We start from the raw sequence: 17,792 nt of genomic DNA, 5'->3' as shown, positions 1-17,792 counted from the left end.
AAAGGAAGCCTGCAAGGCCACCATTTACATCAGGAGGCAGGAACATCTGGAAAATCAGAGGTAAGAAAATATACTTTAAATGGTAGCATAAAGAAATGATTAGGTTAATTGGTGTCTCTTAAATTTACCTTTGTCTCTCACTCATTTACTGTTGGAGAAACTCTTTAAATGGACACACTCTTTAAACTCAATACATTGGTTTTCTCCGGGTGCTCCGGTTTTTCCTACCTTCAGGGAAAAAAGTGATTAGACTAATTGGTGTCTTTTAAATTTACCTTGGTTTCTCGCTCACTTACTGTTGGAGATACAAAGAATATGAACTTATTAATTTATGCGATCTGAAGCGGAAGAAGATGGATGGATGGACAGTTCGTATACGCCTCTTGTATTAACTAATAACGTCCGCTTAGACTTTTATTTATTCTTGCAGTTTGGCCATAACCATAAATTTCTTTTAATCTAATCAACTTTAGATTAACTCATTAATTAATAACTTGCATCCCTACCTGTATTGAACATTGTGTTTCTTTCTACCATACACTCTTTAAATGGGATGCAAAGGTTTTCTCCGGGTGCTCCGGTTTTTCCTGCCTTCGGGGAAAAAAGTGATTAGACTAATTGGTGTCTTTTAAACTTTGTCTCTCACTCGCTGACTGTTGGAGACACTCTTTAAATGGACACACTCTTTAAACTCAATGGATAGGTTTTCTCCGGGTGCTCCGGTTTTTCCTACCTTCGGAGAAAAAAGTGATTAGGTTAATTGGTCTCTTAATTTTACCTCTGTGTCTCACCCACTGACTGTTAGAGATACAAAGAATATGAACTTATCTAGTTCAGATTCTTAATGGTGACAATCTAAAGGTAGAAGCGAAGCTGAAAGTGGAAGCAGCAAAACAGCAGTTTTGCCCACCTGTCAGGCATGGCGAATACTTTTCAACTTGATGCTTTAAAGCTGAAGGTGAATGTAGAAACAAAACTGAAGCTACAGGATTTCTTCAACTCCTTTAGTCAGTTTATTTTCAAACTACTTGTTGGATATTTTTCAGTTCCAGACAACTCAGAAAGTCTTAGATGTATTTTTTTTTTTTTTTTAGCCTGAACAGCTACAGAAAAATGACGGGTTTTTTGCAATCAGTTCCCTTTAATATTATTTTTAATATTGCAAAACAGTAAATTTCTACAAAGACGGTCTAAAGTTATATAATGAGAAAACAAATAATTTGTTGCAGCTTTAAAGAGATACCAGCTGACTTGGTGTCTGTAAACTAGAGGTGGGCGACATGAAATTTTATTGTGATATTTTGTACTATCATGATAACACTGAAAATTAGGATTCAAAGACTATTTGTTTGGTAACTGTTCGACTGTGACTGCATGGAACAGCATTCATAGTGCCCCAAATATTGTTATTGAAAAACATTACCAATTGAAACAGGCTTCCTTCAGAGCACCACTTACTTAAAGAAAAATGATTTATTTCACTAACCGCGTTTAATAATTTTTTTAATTTACTGATATTTAAACAAACAGAACATGGTAAAAAAAAATATCAGAAAATACTGTCAGTTTTGTATGGAAGCCCGTTCCACCACTCTGTTAAAAAAATAAAATAAATTATCTCATTATAATGAGATACTATCTCATTATAATGAGATAGTATCTCAAAATAATGAGATAGTATCTCAAAATAATGAGATAGTATCTCATTATAATGAGATACTATCTCAAAATGAAATACTATCTCAAAATAATGAGATTCTATCTCATTATAATGAGATACCATTGTCATGAAGTGGTGCGGTGAGGGGTGGTGAGGCAGACGCAGCGGACCCAGGTAAGATGAATAATGATGTTTAATGATGAAAACACAGTCCAGGTAGCACGCACATAGACGCATTGACAAGACACTGAATTGACAAGGACCCGACGAGGAACAAGGAACACACGGGAGGGTAATGACAGAAACGAGACACACCTGGGAACAATCAAGGGGAGGACAGGACAACGAAGAGACTCAAGGATACAGAAAACTCTAAATAAACACAGAAAAACACAGATCCTGACAACTATCTCAAAATAATGAGATACTATCTCAAAATAATGAGATATGAGAAATGTCAGTAATTTATGTTGTCAGTTATGTTTGCCAGTCTGTCAGTTTGTTTGTTGTTTCTGTGACGACATGATGTGGCTTGCTTTATTTTCTGTGAACCACCAGTAGGTGCTGTTAAAGCCCGGTTCACACTACATGATTTTGCCAATCTTAGAACGTTCTGAGTTCTAAGATTGTCACTTGCGACAATCGTGACCGATGATCCAGTAGTGTGTGGTGTGTTATGACTGATCGGGTCCAGTCGGTAGAACGTTGGGACCGCTTTGATCTAAAATCGGGGATATTCAACATGTTTGATTGTCTTGGCTCGTTTATCGCAGTGTCTGTGGTGTTCCCCCGACTGGGAGCGAGAAGGCAGCCTGTTGAATGTGACAGGTAGCCAATCAGAAAGCACGGTGGGGAATCCCAAGAACAGCTGGCATGGCGCAATCGAGCGTCCGCTGGACTTCTGACATGGAAGATTGTTTGGTCGAAATGTAGAAAGAACACGAATGTTTATTTAACATTTCGTCTAAAGAGTATCACAACAGAAATGACAAAGAAAGAAGCTGGAGCGAAATTGCGACAGCAATTGATGTACCCGGTAATTCTTCAGCTATTCGTCAACTGATAAAAATTGTTAACGATAGGTTTATTCATTCAGCCAGGGCTTGACACTGTCACAATCCTAGTGCTTTACAGTTAGATTGTAGTTGTTACTATTAAAACATTTATTAATGTCTGTATCACTTGGCCGTTCAAATAATTTAATAATCGGATGTATACATTAGGTTGTGCCCATTGTTCTCAATGTAAACATCGTTTTTAGCCGTTGTTCTGTCACATGTAAACAGAAATGGCTAATGAAGTATCTTATAGTATTCATCATTTATTCAAAGAGCAAGATGTTGAAACGTTATTTTGTTCTGGCAGGCCCTCCGAAGAGTCAGATGCTTAGCTATTACGGTGGTGACTTGTGAATTACGATGCTACAATGAAAGAAATGTGCTTTAGAGGTGATTAGATCTCATAAAACCATAAGTAAACTTATCCTTGTTGGGAGCGGCATGCTGTTGGATCGTTTTTTGTTTTTTTTTTCTTTTTAAAAACGACAGAAAAATAATCAAATTATTGCACAGAGTACATCTGGTTTAGAAGCGCATTCTAACCTTTGGTTGAAATGGTGCATTTGATTTCATTCTGTAGTAATAACACAACAGACGAAAAATACAGAAAATGTTACTGTCTTAATCTATTTGTAGTCTAAAGACAGGAGCATATAGAGAAAAAAGATACAAGTGCAGAAAAATTTGACAAGCGCAGAGCACTGCAAAAATATTGCGCGGCTTTAGGAGCGATGCCAGAAAGTTTACAATTAACTCCCCATGCGGATTTCAATTAAAGGAGCTGGAATACATTAACCTTTCGTGGTCAGTTGGGAAAATAAAGGATAACTGATTTTCTAAAAACGAATATGCAGGAAATGCTTTCTTCTAGTTTAAGCTACTCTGATGTTTCAATCATTCAGTTTTCTGAAACAAGGCCCAGTATATGCATATATCCTACAAGGACATCACCACAGCAAAAAATTACAAGCTTACAAGTAAACGGTATCGGTTAATTAAACGACAAAACCGAAAAAATTAAAAACAGTATTTATGAGAAAGAAAAAAAACAACACACCTCCATGTTGAGGTGCAACAAATACAGTCCTTGCTCGCGATGTCTCCAGTTCTTAATCCAAAGCTTTGATTTTTGGTTACGTCTGTTTTGGGTTAAAACAATCCACAAACTAAAGTGACCGCTTCAACGTCGTTGTCCATGTTTGTTTACTCTAAATTCATGTGTGGTAGTGCAGAATTTTAAGGGATTTGTTATCTGGAATTGAAATGTCCTTGAGTGAAACCTCAGACTCTGCAATCGAGTGTGAGGTTTCACTCAAGGACATTCAAATTATACCTACGATTTTTAATCAGCTAGTGTGCGGTCTCTCACGTTTTGAGAATCGGCCGACAGTTCTAAAATCATATAGTGTGAACTGGGCTCAAGAAGTATATGTGCTTGTAAGATTTGGCTGTTTCTTTGTACAATAAAGTTTTGTGAATATATATATATATATATATATATATATATATATATATATATATATATATATATATATATACATACACAGTCAAAATGTCGTCATTTGATACGGATTCATTAACAGCTTACCAAATTAAACGAATGACTAGAAATGAATTGGTCATCTCGCTTGTGGATTGGTTGCAAAGATTAAAAGACAGATCTGCAATGCTTATTAAGGAGAACACACTGCAGGAGGACTTGGAAAAAGCTAATCAGCAAATTGAACTTCTAAATGAGAACATTGAGTCAACCACCAAAGAGCTAAACGCGTCTCTCAAGAAAAACAAAGACCTGGAAGGTCAGGTAATCCCAATGTTAAAACAGGAGATAGAGAACCAGAGATCCCACAGGAACCAATTGTTATCTGAGGTAGTCAGATACCAAAATAAAGTCAAAGAGCTTCAGAACTCTTTCAAACACCTCGAGAGGGACTCAAAACTGCAGGTTGAGAAGACGATGGAAGAAAAAAGACAAGTGAAATCGCAAATCACAGTATTCACAGTGAAGGGTGAAAAGCATGAAAGTGAAGTGGAGAAACTTGAGCATGAATTGTCCACAAAGAAAAACGATATCGGCATGAAGAACAATGGAATTATGAAAGAGAAAGAAAAGTCCAAACTTCTTGAGGCCAAGATAAAAGCTCTGGAAAAGAAGTTGATGGAGGCAGAGAAGGAAAATAAAAATCTTGTTAAGAAACTTTTAAGAACTCCAAGGGATGAAGCTATAGAGAGAACAAAGATAGCATTTGAAGTATTGATTGATAACCAGGCATTAGTAAAAGAAAAACAGAAAAGCAGGTCATTACAAGAATGTCTGACAAGAAAAGATCGCCAGCTGCATAAACTCTTGGAGGACCAGGGTAAGTGCCCCCCCAGGTTCCCACATCCAAAGAGAGAGGCTGAGGTGGTGAAAAAGAGAACTGGACCCAGAGCATCTGATTGGAGAGAGCAGAAGAGACCAAATACAGCTTTCAATTCTCAGACAGAGGCACAAACCAAAAACAGGCAGAAGGATCAGGATCACATTAAAGAAGTCACTGACCAAGAGTTTAAGGCCAGAAAATTGTCCATCAGGGAGAGGATAGAACATGTGGATTTGAGGGAATCCATAAATAGCAAAATGGCTAAAATTGAAAGAAAAGTTTCAGACATAACAAAAAGAAAAATTGAATATCTACCATTCATTCCTTCACCACCCGTCCAGCCACGTCAAACTAAATCGGCTTATAGTCAAAGAACGTTGCGTCCGGGTGAAGGCAATTTAGAGCCAGATTTTAAAGACCGCCTCACAACACCAGGAAAGCTGCTAAAGCTGACACCCCCCAGCCAAAGGAAGCCTGCAAGGCCACCATTTACATCAGGAGGCAGGAACATCTGGAAAATCAGAGGTAAGAAAATATACTTTAAATGGTAGCATAAAGAAATGATTAGGTTAATTGGTGTCTCTTAAATTTACCTTTGTCTCTCACTCATTTACTGTTGGAGAAACTCTTTAAATGGACACACTCTTTAAACTCAATACATTGGTTTTCTCCGGGTGCTCCGGTTTTTCCTACCTTCAAGGAAAAAAGTGATTAGACTAATTGGTGTCTTTTAAATTTACCTTGGTTTCTCGCTCACTTACTGTTGGAGATACAAAGAATATGAACTTGTTAATTTATGCGATCTGAAGCGGAAGAAGATGGATGGATGGATGGACAGTTCGTATACGCCTCTTGTATTAACTAATAACGTCCGCTTAGACTTTTATTTATTCTTGCAGTTTGGCCATAACCATAATTTTCTGTTTTAATTTAATCAACTTTAGATCAACTTTACACTCTTTAAATGGGATGCATAGGTTTTGTCGCAGCCTTCCAAAAATCTAAATTTCCAACAAAGGTCTCTAGGGGGCGACGGGGAGGCTCTAGGGGTGCAGAGTAAGAGACAGTAACAGCGAGCTAGCCATCCAGTAAAGTCAAGTGCAGCCATATATTTATAGTTTTCTTCTGTTACCACAGCTATCAGTTCTTAATAATCACAAAATAAACATTAAACCTAAAGCCCTACCACTGCAACAGACTGAATGTCCTGCTCTGTGTGGGAAATATTTGAGCATTGTTTTTTTGTGCCGCTGTTGTCAGTTGCTATGGCAACGAGTCTGCGCGTAGCTGCACTGATACAGAGAGCGAGACAAAAGTGGTTTTGAGTTGTACTTTATCGGATTTTCCCTTTGCTGTGGAGCACAGCATGAAGTTAATAATATCTACATGTCCAAGTTTGCTTGAGTTAACGGAATTATTCTACACCGGCAGCGCGGCTACAGATGACATGTAGTCTTTTTATTCCTCCACCTTTGTCCGCACATTTCCTCATATAAACAATAACATGCAGGGGTCTATATTTGTAACTCTGATTATGATTAAGTCAGTGCCTCACCAGCTATGAACCTCACCGCACGTCACTGGTCTACTGTATAGCGATATGACATTCACAAACGATCCGATTCTTCTGGACGGATCTTTACTATCTGTCCTATCGTCCTTTGTTCTTGTAATGCTCTGCGTAAACTGCAGTAGCTATGTTTATTTTTATTTAATTAAAAAAATATAGATTTATTTAATTGGTGAATAAATAAAACAAGCATGCATAGCATGCTCATTGCTCTTTGTTTTCGTCTCGTTGCAGCGGCAGGATGAGAACGGTCACGGTGCTCCTGCTGGGTTACTTCTTGCTCGTTGCGCCTTGGACAGTGCTCATAGTTGAGCGTTGTTTACCGTTAATGCATCGCCTTAATTGCTATGTTTAATAGTGCAGACAGTTGTGGTTTCTGACATGGGCAATATAGGCAACCGCCCAGGGTGTTATGTTTTAGGGCCGGCAGGAGACCTCTGCGGATTGTGGCACAGAGATGGAAGCAAAGCAGAATGAAGAAGAGTTTGAATTGATAATGATACTGGTTAAGTGTATTTCACCTCTAAGTATTTAATATCTAGGTTATTTATGGGAAAGTGGATCTGTCAGATCAACCTGAGAAGCAATATTGAAAGTGCACTTAATTTTATTGTGTCATGTAGCACAGGACGCTGGTCTTGGTCTTAACTTGGTCTCGGGTTAGGTGGTCTTGACTACAACATTGCTACGTGGCTCCTTGGTTGCATGTCCTCCCCCCCCCCCCACCTTTGTTCAATCCCCTTTCTTTGGATTTCTTTCAAAATAAATCCACTAGTGGAAAAAAAGTGAAGTTCATACTATGTTAGGACAGGAGGCAGGATGTTTCCATCCCTGAAATTGTGATGCATAGAATCACATATCCAAGTTTAAGCTATGTTACAGAGAGAAAACACAATAAAAACATGCATTATCTATGGTTCGCTAAAATGGCACATTTCTGATTTATTGAAATTAAATACGATAGGTACACTTAATGACATCGTTTTAGCGATTAGGTAATGCATTCAGCAAGTACTTTAACTTTTAATACTTAAGTATTTTTAAAAGCCAGTACTTTTTTACTTTTACTAGAGTACATTTTTGTCTGTGTATTTGTGCTTTTACTTAAGCACATTTTTTGTGTACTTTCTCCACCACTGGTTAGCATGTCAGCCATGCTGGCAATCAGTATCAACCCCCAGAGTTCTGGAAACATCGTTATGCATCCTTTCTGTTCCACTTCCACTGCTGGCTGAACGTCAGGGCCTCTGATTTATAAGAAGATCAAAACTAAACACAACTTGAACTCAACTGTTTAAAAACTTCATCTTCAAACTTTGTTTCAAATTTAGATCAGATGATTTGTTTTTCCAACAAAGTTCAGATTTATTTCCTTCCATCTAATCTCAGCCTTTCCCCACTGGAACCTCTGAACTCTGTCAAACAGATCAAACAGCAGAACCTGCAGTTCTACGTTTGTCCACAGATCCCCCTCTGTCACTAGCGGCCCCGTAAATGATCTGAGTGAAGTTGGCCCCCCCCCACCTTCTTCAACTCAGACAAAATTGTTGTCAAACGTTTGTGCTACATTTGTGCACAATGAAAGCTTAAAGGTCAAAAGGTCAACCACCACCCCCCACCACCACTTTTATGAAATCAGACAAAATTGGTATCAAACGTTTTGCACAAGCCAGCACAAACGTAGTCAAGTTAATTGACACCCATTTCATCTGATTTGAGGAAATGGGGGGTTGGGGGGCTGGTTGACCTTTGATGACCTCTAGAAACATTTCTTTATATCTTTAAAATGATAGCGGCACAAACAAAAACTTTTGCTGCACAAATCCAGCACAAACGTTTAACACCAGTTTTGCCTGATTTGAAGAAGGTGGGGGGGCCAACTTCACTCAGGTCCCAAAATGGCACCTGCAGCGCTTCTGCTATCAAGCTCAATCCAACCACATATCTAATAATAATCTAACCAATACAGGCATATTGCATATCCATGTAACGGGCAAAATGTCTTTTAATGACTTATCACATGAGCAAACTTATTCATGTGTGATTTTAATTTTGCTTCTCATTTCAAGGAAAAACTGAAATTGCAAAATAGGTTTTTTTGTTGTTTTTTTACACTAATTTAATTTTGACAAAATTTTATGCATATTTGTAATGAAAATGCAGCTATTTTTACTTTGTCACCAGGAAGAGTACAGCATTTCATTCTTGTCCCATTTCCACCGCCTGAGGTAAAGTTTTAGACTTGACGTTTGAAGTAACACGGCAGAAATGATTGTTTAGATATCAGTCTCATGGGAAAGAGGAAAATGAACCACACACATTTATAAACTCCCAATCTGAGTCTGACAAGCTTTGAAAGAAAAAGGAGAATCTTCCACATTAATGTGAAGGGCTGCAGAGTGTGTGTGTATGTGTGTGTGATCTCACCCAGTTCTCAGTCTCATCTCCTTCTTCACCTCATTAATCCCAGCTGATTCGCTTCCTGACTGATGTTGTCTGCAAACTCTGTTGGGTTGGATTGACCTTTCCCTCACTGGAAGCAGAATTAAAGGAATACCAGTAAGATGTCTGACACAAGATTCCTTCTTGGTGCAGTAGCAAAGCAGATCACTATGGATCTCTGTGCAACAAGTCAGGATCGATCCTGACAGCGTGTCTGCTGTCTAGTGGCTGTGGAAGTTCATCCCTGATATCCGTCCACTGATGATGCAATATCAGGGTTTCGTTAACATAATATATGTCGTCACTATTTTTACACTCAAGGTCTTTAGTGCTGAAGTATTCCTGGTTTCTTTGGGAGTAAAAAGAAATTAATCATCAGCAGTGCAGAATTAGAAAAATCTTCTGAGCCTGAATCTTTGGAGACGACTGATCTGTTCACACCCCTGCGGTCTGACATACACACTGACTGACTATCGGTGTGTGTTGTGTGTGTGTGTCTGATCTTCAGTGTTTTTTCTGGCAGGAGCCAAATAATCCTGAGGACACCTGATCCTCCAGGGTGAAGCCGGCTCTGTCTGGCTGAGACACCTGGAGGATTTGATGGACGGCCCCCAGTTCAGGATTAAAAAATAAAAAGTGTGGACGTTTACTTTGGAGCCGTCTGCGTCTGGTTAATGAGGTCAGCGGCTGCAGCCAAGAAGAAAACAAGATTAAAGGCCTGAAGATGTTTCAGACACAGAGAGAAATGAAAGAACAGTGGCTGCATTTCCAATACAAATGTTTGCCAAACTTGGCCAATAAAATTAGTCAATACTTGCAAAAAACCATTTCGCAATTGCAGCACTTCCGTTAAATAAGAAACGTAGTTAAAATCACACTTAAATACGTTTGTTGACAATAAGGTTTCTCTGGTAGATTTTTTTTTTCCATAAATTCTTGCACAAGATGCAACAGATCTGTTCATTGCAGGGCAGAAGAAGAGCTCACATTTGGTCTTTAAAAAACATTCACACAATCAGTTGTAGGACGACTTTCAAAAATCAATGGGAATACTATAAAGAACAAAAGTTTCTCTTTGACATTTAGATGATAAAAGTTCTCACCAAGCACAACAAGAGCCCCGTGGATCATCTCACTGTCTGATGTCATCAACCAGGAGGACAGAAGATCCACATTTTACCCAGACACAGGAGCATGTGCCGTTATCTCGTGAGGGGAAACATCTTCATTATTTCCACCAGTTTCCGTTCCCTGAAGGGAAAACACTAGACTAATAAATAGCAGCAGAGGTCAGAGTCAGGTCTGAGTCAGTCCTGCTTCAACAAACTGATGCTAGGAAGGGGGGAAAGGCTGAAGAGAATGGAATATTGAACGATGGAGACGGTAAAAACGGGCTCAAATCTGGTCTATCGCAGCCTCTCATTGGAGCACCTTGTCCTCAGTGTGTGGACAGATGCACAACATCTGTCCACACACTACCTCTTAATCTCAGCAGCTCAGGCTTCACTTCTGTTATGTAGTCACCAAATACACCAAGCTAACTTTATGTTTAATAACCTTTTAATAAAATTAAAAACTTTATACAGCTGAAAAGCAGCCTTAAGCCTCTGATTTTATTGACAAATACATGATACTTCTGTTCATTTGACTCACTGTTGGCAGCATACTGAGGATCAGTCATCTTCAAGGGAGACAGCCAGTCTTGGTTCTTCATTCTGATTGGCTCAGCAGAGTCAGCCAATCATTGGGTCGACTCATCTTGGTTCTGTTAGATGTTTTGGTCTGTTTTACCTCCACAGTGAAGGTAAGTATGAGAGTTTTCGAAAAGCTGTCAAACAGCGACTGGAGTGTGTCGCCAACATGACTTCCTCTTCCATAGATCAGTGTCGATCATGTTCCAGGTGTTTTGATCAGTGGAGCCCCCTGCTGGGCGCTGCAGACAACACCAACTGGAGCCAGGCAAGGTTAAAGTGTCGCTTTGTGTTATCCAGTAAATTCAGCCCCCTGTTAGCTGAAACCAGAGCCTGAGATGAATCAAACCGTGGATCTCTCTGCGTTCTCTTTCGTCCTCAGCCACAGCTTCAGCAGAGCTCATTCGGAGCGGCGTGACGGATGAAAAACGATCCATTTTTTTTTAAAAAGCACGCAGTGTTTGAGCCGACAGGAGACCTGGGTCTGTGGCGGGCTGAGAGACGCTTTGATTCACCATCTCTGGGCTCCAGCCTGATATCCAGTAATCCCAGAGAGACGCTTTGCAGGGCATTTACAAGGAAGCACAAAGGTAACCGTCTGTAGTTCAACATGATGGGGAGGGAAGATGGAGGCTGATAGGAGGCAGGGATGTTTCCAACACTCAGACCTCCTGACTGAGAGAAGAGATGATGATGATCTGGTGCTATCTAGTTAGCAAAAGTTATGACATGTAGGAACAGTGTGGCAGAGCAAAAGGTTAAAGTGGTCCAAATCAATAAACTTTAAATTCCAGTGAACATTTAAACACTGCAACAGATAAACAACAAATAAAATGAATTATGAAGTATCAAAAAAAAAGGAATAGTTGAGACCAAAACACCAGGTTGAAGACTTTTATCATGCAGGTTGTTGCTAAAAAAAAGATTTTTTAAAAATCAAGCAAATGAAAATTACTGAGTTTCTTTTCATTTATGCGATTAATTGATTTATTGTTTATTGTGACAGGCACAACTGACAGTGTGAGTTAGAGGTGTGTGTGTTAACATTTTCTCATTTCCATACTTCAGGTCAAAGAGCACAGAGGAAAACACACATGCAAACGCACGCGCACACACACTGCAACTCTGCTATTTGTGATTCAGAAGCAGTCGGGTGGGATGTGTGTGTGTCTGTGTGTGTGGGGCGGGAGACTGTGTTGACAGCCTGCAGGCAATCAGAGAGCAGACTGGGACCAGTTTACTCCCAGCAGCCTCTCCTGGCAGCAAGCTGGGCCGAGTTCTGACAGAGTCCGACCCAGAGCCTCCTCCAGGATCCAGGAGAGAGAAAACGGAGAGAGACGAGGCCAGCAGTTCCATTCCAGAAAAATCCTAGGAATTTCTCATGTTGAAAACCCAACATGAAAATTGGGTTTTCATGTGAAAACTCAATTTCACATGTGGGTTGAAATTTTCAACAATTGTATATGTCAGTCAGTCCTGATTCAACAAACAAATGCTAGAAAGGGGATATATATAAGTGTGTATTTACACCTATAAATATGCATATTTACACGTATAAATACGCATATATTTATATGTTCACATATAAATATATGTGTATTTATACGTGTAAATATTTATACGTGTAAATACGCATATTTATGCATATGTGTAAATACACATGCATTTACGCATATCCACATATGCGTATAAAATGCACATTTATACATGGGGATTTTGAACATTTCACTCTTGTGATTCACATGTAAATATATATATAGAGAGAGAATTTTTTTATTAAATACAGTATGTGGGAATATGTGAAATTCATGAAAATATTTCCACTTTTTTTTTTCCTTTTAACCATGAAAAGTTCCACATCCACATGTATTACATGTTTACATGTGCTTTTCACATGTGTACATTTGTCAAGTCCTGAGTTTGTCTGCACGAAAATCAAAATCGTGTTTTTAGAAGTTCTGGAGTCTAAGATCGACTTCCAGATGTGTCAGCACAGCTTTAAACTTTCAGACTTCAGTTTATGGGACAAAGCTGAGCAGGAAGCTGGAAATCATCTAAAAACACCAACAGTAGAGAAATACTGGACGTGTCAATCAGCAGCATGGAAACGTTGCTGCTCACGTAATCTCACGTAGAAAAACAATAAAACTTAATGTCTAAAAACTCCTCAAAGCATTCCGACTCCTCTGACTCTTCTGCTGCCGCAGGAGCGGCTCCGCTTCCTTCATCAGTCCTCATCATCATCGTCTCTGGAGGAAACCTGGTGAAAGGAGCGAGTGAGGCTGCCAGTGTGTTCAGCGCTCCAACATACCACAGACCCAGGAACATCTGCTGAGCTACTTGCTGCTCCTCCACCTCCACTTACTGAGGAATTTCTGCATTTATTTGCTATTCAGGAGGCTTTCCAAGCTCCTGTCCATGACACATTCATGGCTTTTGAACTTTCTGTCCACACACTGAGGTGGCGCTGCTGCTAGTTGATTAAAAATCTGTCCTGTGGAATAAAAGCCAAACAAACAGAATAGTTCCAAAAACAACCTGCGGTCTGAAAAAAAAGAAGAAAAAACTGGAACACGGGGGAAGGATGGATTGGACGACGTTCCAACAAGGAACAGAAGCTGGACATCCGTCTTTATTTTGTCAGAAGACAAAAAGAAGGGTTTTTAAAACATCTGTTGACTCTTCTGTGACCAAAGCAGGAGCTTCCATCACCAAGATGGAGGGATAAGTTGAGGAAAAGGAGCAGCACTTCAAACTCTGATCTAGAGAGGACCAAAATCTCTACTTAATATTCACTGGCCAGAAGAATTCCAGTCAGCCCAGTGGATGATCTTTCTCCTGGTCCAGTTTCTACCTCTACCCACCAGAGGTACCAGTATCATATTTCTGTTGATCCACCTAGGTCAGATTCAGAACACCACATCAAGGCGCCACTGCTTAGTAGAACGGATCTGATTCAGAAGACAGGAAGTGGTCGATCACAGACAGACCTGCAGGGCTGCAGCAGGAAAAGCTGAGAGATGATCCATTTACTCAAACAGGATGAGAGGAAAAGCTGGGATTTGAGCTTTGCTCTGTCACAGCAGATACAGTTACAGGATTCTGGCTTAATAGCAACAGGTTCTGGACATGAAAGACATCCTACAGAGGGCGCTGATGTTCACCACCAGTCCGGTGAACTAGAGTCGGAAAGGTATGAAAGCATCAGGTGAGCCCACCTTCAGTCGGATCAGAACACATCAGAAGACGTTGGATCAGGTTCTGTGAAGCCGCAGCCTGAAGGTTTAAAAAGAAGAAGAATATCTGTGAACACCAAAGCAGAGAGAACCTGGGTTTGCTTTTCATTCTGACAGGATTTTATTTCCCAGTATAATGTACTTCACCTCAATAGAGAAACTGAATTAACTTCAGTTGTTATAAAAATGCAATATAGATCAAATATGATTTAAATTACTTTGTCATTTAACGTCTCTTTAAGACACTTATGCTCTTTCTGAAACTCCGCCTTCAGGAAGTCATCACAACATGGCTCCTCTATTAACGCTTTAACAATGCTTTCACCAGCGTTACTGAGAAGTGACAACAATAGATTGAGCTAATAGTTGTTGTTGCTTCACTCAAGGTGGTTAAAGATCTGAGATTTAGCTACATCAGAGGAGACTTCATCTATTTTTCTGTGATTTTCTGGGATAAACTCATAAGAACTAATTAATAAGTCCCTTAATGAAGTTCTGTGGTTCACTTCCAGGAGAACAATACAAGTAGGAGGTGAACAGGAGCTGGATCACTGGTCAGCCTGCCAGCCACAGACTGGAAATGAGCTCATTCACTGAAACCCGTCTCAACTTTCCACTTGGGTCCATGAATCCCCAGCAGCAAGGTGAGCCATCATTAAAGGTCTGCAGCACTTTGTGAAGAACAAACTGGAGAGGCCACATCAATGATGCAGAGGAAGAACGAAGCAGGAGCCAAGCCTATTAGCAGCTAACAGGAGAGGGATTTATGGCAAGCTGACTGACCACAAAATAAGGGATCTCAGAGGCCGCCTAAAGGCTGCTGACAGAAACTTGGTCATGGGAGAGAGTTCCACCTGAGGCAGGTGGAAACTGAACACTGCTTTAGATTTTCTGTGGATATTTCTGGAGTGATAACTTGGCAACAGAACAATGAGTGAGGCGAAATTTATAAAACGTTTCCTTCAGCGACCTGCTTTCATTGAGAGGGGCTATGTTGATCAGATATACTAGCTAACTTAGCTAGTGTTGGTTTAGTTATGCTACACGACTTGCTAAACCAACACTAGCTAAATTTGCTAGCTAGACGGCTGTGTTGAGGGTCTGTGTTGGTTTAGTTATGCTAGTTAGCTTTCCACAGCAGAGCTCCCATTTCCTGTCAGTTCTGTTCCTGAACTGATGGAAAATCTGGAGAACAAGGAGAAGTGATTCATCTGGATGAAATAATCTGATCCCAAAGCTGTGATAGAGTCTCCAGCAGCATGACGGGGATCAGAGACTAGAGACACGTCCTCATCAGGGACTGAAAGCTGTCCTCTCTCCATCTCCATCACCTCCTTTGGTTTTTCACCTCCAGACAGAAGCAGCAGAACCTGAGGAGCCTTTCTGAACCAGGTGAGACCTGAGAGTTTCCATGATGGGAAATCTGTCAGATTAACAGGATGTGTGTGTTTTCTCTGCAGTGTTCAGCTCCTCAAACTATCCTAGTTGAGGTTGCATTCTTGAGTAACACCTGGAACTTGCGGAGGTTTGGTGGTGGAGCATAAGAGGAAGGTTACGAGTTTTTTTAATGGTGCGCTGCTGACATTAGCCAGGATCTCCTGAACGTTGGTTCTCACTGAGTCTCTGCTGCAAGCTGAGATGGGCTGAACATTGGGTCGGTTCGCTGATGGCTGCTTTACATCTCAGTACCAAGTAGAAAACATAGGAAACAATACTGTCTGTTCTGGATCAGAATCGTTTCCAACTCCACTTCTAAATGAACAAAAGGACAGTAAGAATGGGAGGAGCTACAAGAGGTTAGTGTTGATAAAAAAATAAAAAGAGAAGTATTTTTTATAATTGCAACAGACATTAATTTCTGGGAAGTTGAGTTGCTAACTTATAGTTTACCAAAGTAAAGTATCTGGTCTGAGAAGGTCCGACAGAAGAACTCAGATTCCTCTTCAAAGAACATCTCCTAATAATCATGCGTGATCAGGAAGCCAGACTGAACCCAGGAGCTCCACCCTCATGTCTGGCCGAACATCTCAGAAACATAACCCGACCTTCATTAGTCTCACCATGCGCCCTGAACCACGCCGTGTTTTCTTTGGGGCCTGAGAGAACCACAGCCTGAATGTGAACAGGCCCGGCCCATCATTATCTGTGTTCAAGCTGCCTTATTCTGTGGCCATCCATAACAATCTGGGCATCAAATGAAACCCGTCTGGTTTCCTCAAGACCCACCATCAGGGTTCTGACTGAACCCTTCTGAGGCAGACCATAAGTCAGACTCTTTTACATGCTCACACCGCCATGTTACAACCCTGGATCCTGAACAAACGCTTTCTTCAAAGAGATCATTGAGAAATGATGTGGAGTTTTCTCCTTCAGTCGTTTCTGACATAATACAAACCTTGTGGCTGCAGAAATGAGACAAAATAGGTACATGTATGTAATAGAAAATGAAAATGGTGATTGATATTCTTTCAGGAATAGAGAAAATACACAGACTAAAGTCAGGAGTAGCATTACAAGCTGTAGATGTTTTGTTTGCAATTCTGTCGGTAAATTGGCGAATCAGAGGTAATAGAATCTGAACATGGGAGGGGATTTGCTGCAAATGAAGCTTCATTTATGTAATTATTTTTGTTTCTGAAGAATGAAAGAGGTCATTGCTTGCTGATAGTGTTGTGCAATATCCAGCCCCAACTATTCCCTTTACACTCCTGGGCTGACTAGTGACCAACGCACAGGCATCAAACTCCAGTCCTGCAGTTTTTAGATGTGCCACAGGTACAAAACACTGGAATCAAATGGCTTCATTACCTCCTCCTTGTGTAGATCAGTTCTCCAGAGTCTTGCTAATGACCTAATTATTCTATTCAGGTATGGTGCAGCAGAGGCACATCTAAAAGTTGCAGGACAGCGGCCCTGGAGGACTGGAGTTTGAGACCCCTGATCTAACAGGTCCAGAAAACCCCTAAGCCCTTTGAGTCTTACTCTAAATGCAGGTTTAATGGGATAATCTGTTTAAGCTGGTGTCAACAGAGACTCATCTAACCACTAACTGCCTACATCCAAGTGCCACACCTTTTTCCAGTTAGTGAAGCAATCAGCTGAGTAGCCCTGCAGCCGGATAGCTCCTAAAACCACACCTGTTGACAGCAGCTCTCTCTCTAATTAACAACGAGAACTTGTTTTAGACTAGATTCATTTTGGTAGCTCAACATAAGCTCCAAGGACGTTGCTCAAAATCAACTAAGGTAACTTTTGAAACCTCCAAATCTCTAGAATTATGCATCTCAGATTTTTAACAAACATTAGAAGAACTCTGCTTAAAGGTTGACTCAATGAATTTGACTGTCCACGCTCATTTTAGAATTTTAATTCTTCTCTATTAAACAAGCTTTTTTTTTAGCAGGGTTAAGAAGGAAGACCCGACAGGGACTGGAGCGAGGGCTGGTGGCCCTGTGTTTGTGAGCGTGCAAGGATTGAGGTCACCCGATCTGCCGTGGGACACCATGCAAACAGAATAGCAGAATATGGTGTAGTGACCATAGCCAGGAACAACAGTCATCTTTTCGTATTAGAGAATTAGTGATCGTAGTTGACCCAAAAGAGCACTGACTGCAGAGAGACCAAGGGCTCCGGATGGCAGCCAAGATAGAGGAGCAACGATGCGCTTTGTCTCGCCTCCCGACACAAAGAAGTGCCCCTCAGTTGCCCAGCGAGACGAACAACCAAGCACCTCCCAGACCAACCAAGCCAAAACCGTGGAGCCAATCAGAGT

Source organism: Xiphophorus maculatus, chromosome 21, assembly GCF_002775205.1.
Source record: "Xiphophorus maculatus strain JP 163 A chromosome 21, X_maculatus-5.0-male, whole genome shotgun sequence".
NCBI classification, from domain to species: Eukaryota; Metazoa; Chordata; class Actinopteri; order Cyprinodontiformes; family Poeciliidae; genus Xiphophorus; species Xiphophorus maculatus.
The sequence above is the reverse complement of the archived record's forward strand: the minus strand, read 5'-3'. Positions refer to the sequence as shown.